We start from the raw sequence: 13,378 nt of genomic DNA, 5'->3' as shown, positions 1-13,378 counted from the left end.
CTCTATGGCAAGAATATCTCCTCAGATTAGGGGACCAAAACTGCACACAATACTCCAGGTGTACTCTCACCAAGGCCTTGTACAACTGCAATAGAACCTCCCTGCTCCTGTACTCAAATCCTCTTGCTATGAATGCCAACAAACCATTGGCCTTTTTCACCGCCTGCTGTACCTGCATGCCCACTTTCAGTGACTGGTGTACAATGACACTCAGGTCTGGTTGCACCTCCCCTTTTCCTTATCGGCCACCATTCAGATAATAATCTGTTTCCCTGTTTTTGCCACCAAAGTGGATAACCTCACATTTATCCACATTAAATTGCATCGACCATGAATTGCCCACTCACCTAACCTATCCAAGTCACCCTGCATCCTCTTAGCATCCTCCTCACAGCTAACACTGCCACCCAGCTTCGTGTCATCCGCAAACTTGGAGATGCTGCTTTTAATTCCCTCGTCTAGATCATTAATATGTATTGTAAACAACTGAGGTTCCAGCACTGAGCCTTGCGGTACCCCACTAATCACTGCCTGCCATTCTGAAAAGGTCCCATTTATTCCCACTCTTTGCTTCCTGTCTGCAAACCAATTCTCTATCCACATCAATACCATACCCCCAATACCGTGTGCTTTAAGTTTGCATACTAATCTCCTGTGTGGGACCTTGTCATAAGCCTTTTGAAAATCCAAATATACCACATCCACTGGTTCTCCCCATCCACTCTAGTAGTTACATCCTCAAAAAATTCTATAAGATTCGTCAGACATGATTTTCCTTTTACAAATCCATGCTGACTTTGTCCGATGATTTCACTGCTTTCCAAATGTGCTGTTATCACATCTTTGATAACTGACTCTAGCATTTTCCCCACCACCGTTGTCAGGCTAACCGGTCGATAATTCCCCAGTTTCTCTCTCCCTCCTTCTTTAAAAAGTGGGGTTACATTAGCCACCCTCCAGTCCTCAGGAACTAATCCAGAATCTAAAGAGTTTTGAAAAATTATCACTAATACATCCACTATTTCTTGGGCTACTTCCTTACGCACTCTGGGAAGCAAACCATCTGGCCCTGGGGATTTATCTGCCTTTAATCCCTTCAATTTACCTAACACCAGTTCCCTACTAACAAGTTTTTCCCTCAGTTCCTCCATCTCACTAGACCCTCGGTCCCCTACTATTTCTGGAAGATTATTTATGTCCTCCTTAGTGAAGACAGAACCAAAGTAGTTATTCAATTGGTCTGCCATGTCCTTGTTCCCCATGATCAATTCACCTGTATCTGACTTTAAGGGACCTACATTTGTCTTAACCAATTTTTTTCTTTTCATATATCTATTAGAGCTTTTACAGTCAATTTTTATGTTTCCTGCTAGGTTTCTCTCATAATCTTTTTCACTTTCCTAATTAAGCCCTTTGTCCTCCTCTGCTGGACTCTGAATTATTCCCAGTCCTCAGGTATGCCGCTTTTTCTGGCTAATTTGTATGTTTCTTCTTTGGAATTGATACTATCCCTAATTTCCCTTGTCTGCCACATGTGCACTACCTTCCCTGGTTAATTCTTTTGCAAAACTGAGATGAAAAATTGTTGTAGTTCATCTACAAAATGCGATCTTTAAATGCTTGCCATTGCATATCCACCGTAAAGTATCATTTGCCAGTCTATCTTTGCTAATTCACGTCTCATACCTTCAAAGTAACCCTTCTTTAAGTACAGAACCTTTGTTTCTGAATTAACAATGTTACTCTCCATCTTAATGAAGAATTCCACCATATTATGGTCACTCTTACCGAAGGGGCCTCGCACGACAAGATTGCTAACTAATCCTTCTTCGTTACTCAATACCCAGTCTAAAATGGCCTGCTCTCTAGTTGGTTCCTCGACATGTTGGTTCAGAAAACCATCCCGCATACATTCCAAGAAATCCTCTTCCAATTTGGTTCACCCAATCTATATGTGGATTGAAGTCACCCATTATAACTGGTGTTCCTTTATTGCACGCACTTCTAATTTCCCATTTAATGCCATCCTCAACCTCACTACTACTGTTAGGTGGCCTGTACACAACTGCCAACAGCATTTTCTGCCCCTTAGTGTTATGCAGTTCGACCCATATCGATTCCACATCCTCCAGGCTAATGTCCTTCCTTTCTATTGCATTAATCTCCTCTCTAACCAGCAACACTTCCCCACCTCCTTTTCTTTCCTGTCTATCCCTCCTGAATATTGAATATCCCTGGATGTTGAGTTCCCATCATTGGTCACCCTGGAGCCATGTCTCTGTCATCCCAACTATATCATATTCATTAATAACTATCTGCACATTCAATTCATCCACCTTGTTATGAATGCTCCTTGCATTGACACACAAAGCCTTCAGGCTTGTTTTTACAACACTTAGCCCTTATACAATTATGTTGAGAAGTTGTCCTTTTTGATTTTTGCCCTGGATTTTCCTGCCTGCCACTTTTATTTTTCAAGTTACTACTTTTTACTTCTACCCTCATTTTACACCCCTCTGTCTCTCTGCACTTGTTTCCATCCCCCTGTCACATTAGTTTAAATCCTCCTGAACAACAGTAGCAAACGCTCCCCAAAGGACATAGGTCTTAGTCCAGTCCAGGTGCAGACCGTCCTGTTTACACTGGTCCCACCTCTCTCAGAACTGGTTCTAATGCCCCAGAAATTTGAATCCCTCCCCCTTGCACCATTTTTGAAGCCCCGTATTCAGGAATACAGGAAAGTGCAGGTATAGAGGAACACTGACTTCTAGCAGCATCGCAGGCAAGTACATCCAGATGATACACAAACATAAATTATACAAAACCTCTGTCAGTAACATATAAAATATCTTTTTTATGTTGTCAACAATATACAGATTTTTGTGACGTGGCCAATTTACAGGTCAGCAGTCCGCCGGTGTTTGTGCACCAATATGGTTAACCCCTCTGCTCACCACCACCATGGGCTCGGACATTTCCACAGATGAGTCCCTCCTATCCCCACTGGGGAAACCATCCTCTCCGACACCTCTAACACCATCTTTATCCTTTCAATAAAATCCCCCCCACTTCTTCAGGTGGGATCTCTCGCACCCCGGGGAGCCGGCATCAAACCGATGGACAAGCGGTCTCCTCCTGCCTCTCAGCCATACATCAGACACCTGCTGCAGAAGGTGGTTCTCAAACACCCCCAACTTCCCTCGGAAGGAAATGGAGATAAACAAAAAAGGGGGCATTTACTTTGAGGTTTGTTCCACTTTGACGGGGAGTTTGGAATGGGAGTGGGAGACCGTTCTGTGGTGGTACCACCCTCTCGACTGGTCCGCCTCCACTATTGGGTGTAACCAGTAATTGACATCTCTTCACATCAATGAGAATAACGTAGCTTGAATATGCTCTGTTGACAGCGCCGGTGGGTGTGGGCTGACGTGATTGGTACCTCAGCCGTTAACACATCTCAATGCCAGCCGGGCAGCGCTGTTGAGTGAACTCGGCCTGTTCTCCTTGGAGCGACGGAGGATGAGAGGTGAACTGATAGAGCTGTATAAGATAATGAGAGGCATTGATCTTGTGGATAGTCAGAGGCTTTTCCCCAGCACTCAAATGGCTACAACGAGAGGGCATAGTTTTAAGGTGCTTGGAAGTCGGTACAGAGAAGATGTCACGGGTAAGTTTTTTACGCATAGAATGGTGATTGCGTGGAATGGGCTACCGGTGATGTTGGTGAAGGCAGATACGATAGGGTTGTTTAAGAGACTCTTGGATAGGTACATGGAGCTCAGAAAAATAGCGGGCTATGTGCAAACCTAGGTAGCTCTAAGGTAAGGACACGTTCGGCACAGCTTTGTGGGTTGAAGGGCCTGTATTGTGCTCTAGGCTTTCTATGTTTCTATTAGTGCGACGTAAAGTACCACACACGTGTCGGTAGGTCATGGTGTGGGAGGCACTTGTATTTTAAAACACCCGAACGGCCGTTTATTCTGGTTTCAGAGCGACAACGAAATCAATCCTGGGATTTGCTCAGCTGTGCCGTTGTTGGAGTGTGTAGCACGCTATTTGTCTCGAGTTTGGTCACAAAATCTTGACTGATTTGGGAGAACTATCGAGGCTGATCTGGTTTCGAGTAGATTAATCAACGCAGAGATTCGCTGTTCAGTATTTTGAAAAAAAAAACACATCTGTTTTACAAATGTAAACCAGAATTGCCAGCGGAGTCCAAACAGTGTATTAGTCAACAGAAAACCTCTCGTCCCTGCAGTCTTTGTCTCCTGGTAAACTCAACACCCTGACAGTGTGGACCATAGGTAACCTTTCCTCCAAAAGCCAGGGGATCACTCAGAGAGCTGGTCGCTGAGAGGAATTATATTTGTTAATTGTTAAAATTTGCCCAGAGTCAGATGGATGGAGTTGATGTGGAGATCGGGAGTGTCGCACAGAAAGGGCCGGACAGCTGAACCCTCTCCATTGTCCATCCGACCGCCGACAAATGGTGGGTCCACGGGGATCTTCGGCCACTTGTGGCCACCCGAGGTCCCCTAACCTCTAAAGTTGCCGAGGGGTCTGTGTTGGGGTCGTGGAAAGACACACGGAGTCTGCAGCAGGATTAACATGGAATCAGGAGCTCGCCTTTCGGTTTAACACCGTGATGCCCAGCTCACCGAGTTACTCATAAATTCCATCCCCTGACGCTGGGGCATATACTTAAAGCACAAAGTTGGATGTAAATCGTTCATCTATTTAATGCTTGTTTTCAGCTCACCATATAAAAGAAATTATATCTCTCTTCGAATGCAGTCATTATACCAGGTTACATTATTTAAATTGTCAGAGCTTTTCCAGTCAATATAACAATACTATACACATAAATGGACCACACATCCCTCAAAACTGATGCTGCAGGTAATGAAATCACGGCTGATCTGATCTGATCTGAAATTTCATTCCATATTCCCCCATGTCCATCCCTGTAACCTACTGTTTATCAAGAATCTCAGCCTTCAACAGAATCACATGCTTCGCCTCCACTGGCCATTGAGGAGAAGAGTTCAAAACACCCTCAATCAACACATGAACCAATAGATGTATCTGTCTGAAATTAGAAATTCTGAAAACGGAACAGGTGTTTGCTGTACAGATCCCGCACCTTCGCTTTGAAGCAGGTGGCCATTGTTCTAGAACTGTTCTTAATCTTTACTAAGCCTGTGGAAAATGTCAATCGTGCAAACAGTTAACATAGAAAAACATGGAACATAGAAAACCTGCAGCACAATATAGACCCTTCGGTAAACAACGTTGTGTCTAACGTAAACCTATCTTAGAAATTACTAGGGTTACCCATAGCCCTCGATTTTTCTAAGCTCCATGTACCTATCCAACAGTCTCTTAAAAGAGCCTATCGTATCCGCTTCCACCATCGTTGCCGGCAGCCCATTACACCACTCACCACTCTCTGTGTAAAAAAAAGTTACCCCTGACATCTCTTCTTACTGACTCCCAAGCACCTTAAACATGTGCCCTCTTGTGGCAGCCATTTCAGCCCTGAGAAAAAGCCTCTGACTATCCGCACGATCAATGCCTCTCACCATCATATACATCTCTATATGGTCAACTCTCATCCTCCGTCGCTCCAAGGAGAAAAGGCCAAGTTCACTCAACCTGTTTTGATAAGGCATGTTCTTCAATCCAGGCAACATCCTTGTAAATCTCCTCTGCACCCTTTCTATGGTTTCCACATCCTTCCTGTAGTGAGGCGACCAGAACTGAGCACGGGGTCATATATTGCTGCAACATTACTTCTTGGCTCCTAAATTCATTTCCACAATTGATGAAGGCCAATACACACCGAATGCCTTCTTAACCATGGAGTCAAACTGCACAGCAGCTTTGAGCGTCCTATGGACTCGGACCCCAAGATCCCTCTGATCCTCCACAGGGCCAAAAATCATACCATTAATACTATATTCTGCCATCATATTAGACCTACCAAAATGAACTATTTCACGCTTACCTAGATTGAACTCCATCTGGCACTTCTCAGCCCAGTTCTGCATCCAATCAATGTCCTGCTGTAACCTCTGACAGACCTCCACACTACTCACAACACCGCCAGCATTTGTGTCATCAGCAAACTTACTAACCCATTCCTCCACTTCCTCATCCAGGTCAATTATAAAAACTACGAAGAGTAAGGGTCCCAGATCAGATCCCTGAGGCACACCACTGGTCACCATGCAGAATATGACCCGGCTACAACCACTCTTTGCCTTCACTGGGCAAGCCAGCTCTGGATCCACAAAGCAATGTCCCCTTGGATCCCATGCCTCCTTACTTTCTCAATAAGCCTTGCATGGGGTACCTTATCAAATGCCTCGCTAAAATCCACATACACCACATCTACTGCTCTACCTTCGGAAATGTGTTTAGTCACAACATCAAAAAATTCTAACACTAGGAACAGAAAAAACAAAGCTGCCAGAAGTGGCTCAAAATAAACAAATATCTCCTTGAATGCTGATACAATTCAGAGACAACTTGTTGTTTGGAAATAAAGATCCGAAATAAATATCTGAAATTGAATTATTCTTAAGTCAATTCCCCAAGAGTGTGAGAGTTTTCTGACAGTGTGAATACTGTGTACCGTTTCTTACAAATAATCCCGCCCACAACCCCACACATATCACACGTAACCATGGCAACACACAGAGTGCTGGGAGAACTCAGCAGGTTAGCCAGCATTTACTGATGGGTGTAAGCAGTCGATGTTGTGAACCGAGTCCCATCATCAGGATTGGACTGGAAAGGGGAGGAGGGCAGATGATTGACTGATTTGGAAGGTGCGGTTTGTTGCTCTATGAGACTCGGTGCTCAGGGTCTGCGTGCAAGCAGCTGCCTGTCAGAACATTCCTCAGAACAGGGAGCGGCCGCTCCGCTGAAATCAAATCCAAACCGGTTCGACAAAACACTGTCATTCAAGCGTGAAGAAAGCTTAATATTGCATTTAACCCCTTCTTCTACAGGAAAGAGCAGTAGAACCAAAGGCACAATGTAAAGAACATTACTGGGCTCTCGAATGTCCACTGTACTATTTTCCATAGATGCTGCCTGGCCTGTAGAGTTCCTCCAGCATTGTGTGTCTGTTCATATGATGACCCCACCACTCCAAGGATCAGTCTGGTGAATCTTCATTGCACTCTCTATAACAAATACTCTCTAACCTCTTTGTTCATCCTCTATGGAATTAATTTCCATCTTCTGCAGCCCTGTGTTGCCCGAAACAATCACCTCCCACCCGTCACTATTTCCACATTCTTACCTCCCCCCCTCACCTGGATCCACCTCTTACTCCCCAGCTCTTGCCCCATCCCCACACCTCATCTCTTTTCTCTATTTCCCGTCCACTCTCAGTCCAGAGGGAGGGTCTCGGCCCGAAATGTTGACGGTCCATTTCCCTCCACAGATGCTGCCCGACCCACTGAGTTCCTCTGGTAGTTTGTTATTTGAATGTTGAGCAACTGAAACTTTTTGACTAAGCTCCCAAGTGGAACCTTGGCAAATGCCTTGCTAAAATCCACATAGGCAACATCCACTGTCTTGTCTTTTATAAGAATGCTGAGACACGACCTACCAGGCACAACGCCATGTTGACCATCCTGGATCAGTCAAAGTCTATCCAAATAGTCATATATCTGGTCCCTTAGAATAGCTTTCAATAACTTTCCCACTACTTACATCAGAATTCCCGGCTTCTCATTTGCTGGTTTATTTTTGGAGGTTTTTTGAAGCAGTGGAACAATATTAGCTACCTTCCAATCTTCCGCTACCTCACGTTTCGCTACGGATGATTTAAATATCTCTGCTCTGGCCCTGCAATTTCTGCACTTGCCTCCACACCATCGAAGGGAAGACCTTGTCAAGTCACTGTCCCTAATGTGCTTTCAGACAGCAAATAACTCCTCCTCTCTAATCTGTATAGGGTCCATCTATTACATCGAGTCATTTTGCAGTATGGCCGTCCCCGTCCATATGAGAAAAGTTAAAATCACCTACCATCACAAATTATGTTTCTACAACAGTCTGCAATCTCTCAGCAAACCTTCTCCACTAAATCCCACAGACTGTTGGTGATCTGTAACACAGCCCCATTAATGCGGTCGTATCATTCTTATTCCTCAGTTCTGCCCATAAAGCCTCAGCAGAGGAGATCTCCAGGCTTTCCTGACTGAGCACTGCCAGGACATTTTCCTGGAGTACTCCCCCATTTAATTCCACATGCACATACGCATTTAAAACAACGGAAATACAGAGCAGCCAGCCCTGCCCCTCCTGCAACCAAGTCTCACAAATGGCTAAAATGTCATAATTCCACGTGTTGATTCATGCCTGAGCACATCTGACTTTCCTTTAATACTTGGTACATTCAAACATACGCAGCTCAGAACATTAGTCGCATCATGGTTAGCCTGCGATTCCTGACTTTGTCTGCTGTCCTAACAACATCTGTTTGAGAAGATTTCTTCTGCTGGCATTCAGTAGAAACCACCCTGGACAGTATTTGTAGCTGACAGAAACGGCATCGTTTCTCTTAATCCATTTGGACAGTAATTGACTCGTTAACATGAACATGTCAGGACTTCCTCACCGCACTAAATTCACTCCCGGTCTCGACCAAAGGTGAGCCTCGCTGTGAACGCTGAATCGTTGTGCAGAATCATAGACAACACTTACCTCTGATGTCGTAACTGGACGGCGTTCAGTGTGGTCCCGGGAAATCACAGTCTGTCTACCCGGGTGATCGACAATGGTCCTGCACCGGTGTGCTCACCCTGTACGGAGAGTTGAGTCTGAGCTGCTGCTCCCGAGGCCACTCGGCTGTGATGTGTCCGTCGCTCATTACAGATGGACAGGGCCGGGTGAGCCGGGGTAGAGCGGGACTGCCGCAGTCTGGGTCACACTAACACTCACCGGCTCAGGACGGGTCTGACAGCAGGAGGAGGCGGGAGTGGGATCAATGTAGCAACCCTAAAGAGGAAAACAAACAGGCTGCATTAACCTTTCTGTCCGGATTTCTGTGTATATCTCTCCTTTTTCTTTCACCGCAACCAATGGAGCAGAGTTTCTCTGTTTAACTCAGCGAGTCCCAGTCTGCGAATTTGATCCAGTCCGGGTTCTGGGAATGTCTGAGCTCCGCTCCGTGTGTAAACAGGACTGCCCGGCGTAGGTACAGTTTCAATTCAAACGTCCCTCATCTGTCCAGGTACAGGGAGACACCTTTCTGCTAAAATTAAACCAAGCACGTTCGGCTATATATTCACACTCAACTGGAAAACCAGAACTGGGAAAGATGATTGCATTTCCATCCAAACATCTATTGTCACAAGAAACCCCCTCGCCAATGGCTAACAGCGGAATTCATTTCACAGGCCGCAGATGTTGATCCACACCCTACAAGAAATACTTCTGGAATTTGTTTCTCTTAAAAGCCATTTATTCCAAATGGCCAGAATTTTTACCGAAGGTGGGAGTGACGCACTCACTGAAAATTGTCACATTCCCTCCCTGTCGTTAAAATGGTCGACAGGGAGAGAATGATGCACTGACTGAAATGAGCACGGGGGGAGGGGGGTGTTGTTTCCTGATTAAAAATGGGACCCTCACTCCACTTTATCCCCTGACCTAACCTTCACTATCACCATCTCTCCACCCTATCTATACCCCTCATGATTTTGTAGACCTCCATCAAATCTCCCCCAAATCTTCTGCATTCCAAGGAACAAAGTCATAACCTATTCAATCTTCCCTTATAACTCAGGCTCTCCAATCGCAGCAACATCCTTGCAAATTTTCATTATACTCTGTCAACCTTACTTACATCTTTCCTGTGGGTAGGTGACGTAAACTACAAACATGCTCCAAATTAGGCCTTATAACCGTCTTATATCATGCAGTCTCCTGTACTGAATACTTTAATTTATGAAGGCCAATGTGCCAATGATTTGTTTACTACCTTATCTAGGTGTGCCGCCACTTTCAATGAATTGTGAACCTGTATTCCCAGATGCCTTTGTTCTACCGCACACCTCAGTGCCCGACTGTTCACTGTGCAACACCGACTCTGGTTGATCCTACCAAAGTGTAACAGCTGGCAGGCCTGCATTAAACTCCATCTGCCATTATCAGCCCATTTTTACAACTGGCACAGATCCCACTGCAAGCTCTGATAGTCTTCTTTGCTGTCCAATACACCATAAACCTCGGTGTCATCCGCACATTTGCTGATCGGGTTAATCTAATCATCATCGAGATCATTGATATAGATTACAAACAACAATGGATATCAGCACCGATCCCTGCGGAATTCCACCAGTCACAGGACTCCAGTCAGAGAGGCAACCATCTGCTACCACTATCCGCCTTCCTCCTGTACGCTAATGTCTACTCCCATTTACTACTTTACCTTGAATGCCAAGAGAATGCAATTTATTGGTCAACACCCTATGTCAAATGATCTTGTCAAATGCCTTGCTAAAGTCCACGTAGAAAGTATCCAGTGCCCTGCCTTCATCAACTTTCCTGGTAACGTTCCTCATAACTTCTGCAAAAAACTCAATAAGATTGCCCAGAACACACAAAGTCATTTTGTTTTATCAGTCCTGTTTATTTAAATACTCCTATAACCAGTCCTTCCAATGTCTTCCCACAACTAATGTTGGGCGCACTGATCAATTATTTCCTGGTTTAATTCTGGGGCCCTTTTTAAACAGCGGATCAGCATTAGCTAACCTCCAGTCTCCTGTGGCTGAACATAATTTAAGCATATTGGCTACGTCCCTGCAATTTCCACACTCGCCTCCATCGGGTTCTGAGGGATCAACTTGTCAGTCGCTGGAGATTTATACACTCTAATTTGCCCAATATGCCAAACACTTACTTATCTATAATCTGTATAACATCCATGCCCTCACTTCTCCCTTGCCTCACATCTACAAATATTGTGTCCTTTTCCTGACTGGAAAATTCCAATTGAGAATTCCTCTATCCTCCACACATACATTACCATCCAGACAATCAGTTTTGTCCACTGCAATCCTATTGCCTTCCTGGTTTCTTTCTCCAGTTTTATCTTGCATTTCCGTGACTCCATAAGTACCTCATATAATTCCGTTCTGCGTACTTCTATTATGCACCCCGTATTTTTTTTTTGCCTTTTTTTTGCCTCAATATCTCCTGAAAACCAAGGTTCTCAAAAACAGGTATATTTAACCCTTTATTCTGATAGGCATATAAATGCCGTGAAGTCTTTAAATTTTATATTTCAATGTCTCCACATACAAGTACACATTTGCCAGAATACAACCTGTCCCTATCCACACAATTCAGATACTTTATGATACCATCAAAATTGATCTTTCTCCAATTTAGAATCTCAACCCATGGACCAGAGCTAGCGTTGTCCATACTTCCTTTGAATCTGATGACATTGTGATCACCAGCTACAAATAGTTTCCCTACACAGACTTCTGTTACATGTGACCTGTCTCATTCCCTACTCGGACAGTAAGTATCACACGCTCTCTCTTTGGATCTTCAACTTACCCATTAAGGAAACTTTCCTGAAGACATTTGTCAAATACATCAGTGCCTCTACTCAATTTACAGTATGAGCGAGCCAGACTATATGTAGAAGCTTAAAATCAAACTACAACAAATTATGTTTCTTGCAATATTCTGTGACGTCTACTAATTTGTTCCCCTAAATCCCGCGCTCCCAGTAACCTGAGATTACATTTGTAGTGCGGACGGTGCTGCCGCAGCCTCGGGGATATCAGGTCATGGACTCAGACACTAGAAGTTCCCTCCTTTCATACCTGTCATGATTATTTCCCCCCAGAGCAGTGAAAGTAAAATTGCTGTTTGGTGGTCTTTTTTTTCTCAAATGTATTTGCATTTAACTTAAGATGTTAACAAACTACCCAGAGCCTAATGGTGTGATAGAAGGAAGGGACCAGCACTGCAACTTCTGAGAGTAACTGAGACATGAACAAGGATGAACTCATCGAACCACATCCCATATCACGCCTTCCCACCTGGAAATTCCTCGACCACCGACTGCTGGCCAGTGCCCCAGTGCGACAATCCCCATACTGAGAGGATTGGCGGCGGATATCACTCGTGTGGTTTGATAATGGCCTCTTTCCCTTTGTGTCCACGGACTGGAAGTATCTAACTAAGCTGACGATCCTACCGCCTTTCCTAATGCCTGAGGAAGCCCGGCGTCAATGGGAATGAGAAATAAACCCAGCTCGGTGGCCTCCCCCTGTGAACGGAGCATGCGCCTGGCATACAGGGGGGTTTGCACCCAGGCACGGACTGAGTCATTCTGCTCCCTCGCATATACAGAGGGACTGAATGATCCTAGTCCTGCCTCCCTGCAGGGGCAGTGGTTGGGAATGATAATGTGACAGGAGGAGTGGGGATAAGGCATTATTGAGGAAGAGGTAGATACAGATAGACTTACAGATGGTGAAACAGCTCATTGAGCCAAGACACACATTACACACTCTACAGGTGCCAAGTAACACGGTGTCTAATCCCGCATTACTCTAGTATTAAACCCCATGTCAGGACACTCCGAAACCTGCGCACAGCATCCCAGCCAGTCCTGTTTCACAATTGTACTGTTGTTTCAGATCTAGCTCATGCCGTGACGGGTCTGCAGATCGCTGGAGGCCCGCTGACTCAGCCGCACTTGGAGGAACCTGATCCAGCAGCATATAGACATTCACAGTATTTCAAAGGGAGAAGCAAACGTAAACAAACCTTTTCCCCGTAGGTTAGTAACATACACATTAAGAAGCAATGTGCCAGACTCAATAAGTTGTGAAAGCTTTGGCAATTGCTCATCTCTCAATATGAAATGCACACCTTCAAATGCAACTTACATTCGTCCAATTGAGAGATCTTAGCTTGGGTTCTCTGACACTGTTCCCGTAACAACAACAAAATCCCGGAGGAAATTAGCAGGTCAGGCAGCATCTGCGGAGAAATACAAACAGTCGATGTTTTGGGTCGAGAAATTCCTTTCCATAGATGGTGTCTGAACTTCTGGATTATTCCAGCAAATAGCATGTGTTACTCTGGATTTCCAGGCTCTCTTGTGTTTAAAATTGATAGTCTGATTTTCAAATCACACCCATTCTGCCGTACTGCTACATCTGTATCAAGATTGAAGAATATTCGGATTCCTTACTAAACATCTGCACTGCCTCCTGCCCTTGGAGCTTCCGTTCCTTCACAGCATCGTGCAATTTGTAATAATGAGCACCCAGTCCCGGTCATCTGCAAGCCGGATTCAAACATGACGCTTTCTGAATCGTAAAGA

The sequence above is a fragment of the Hemitrygon akajei genome, unplaced genomic scaffold (genome assembly GCF_048418815.1).
Source record: "Hemitrygon akajei unplaced genomic scaffold, sHemAka1.3 Scf000136, whole genome shotgun sequence".
In the NCBI taxonomy this organism is placed as follows: Eukaryota; Metazoa; Chordata; class Chondrichthyes; order Myliobatiformes; family Dasyatidae; genus Hemitrygon; species Hemitrygon akajei.
The sequence above is the reverse complement of the archived record's forward strand: the minus strand, read 5'-3'. Positions refer to the sequence as shown.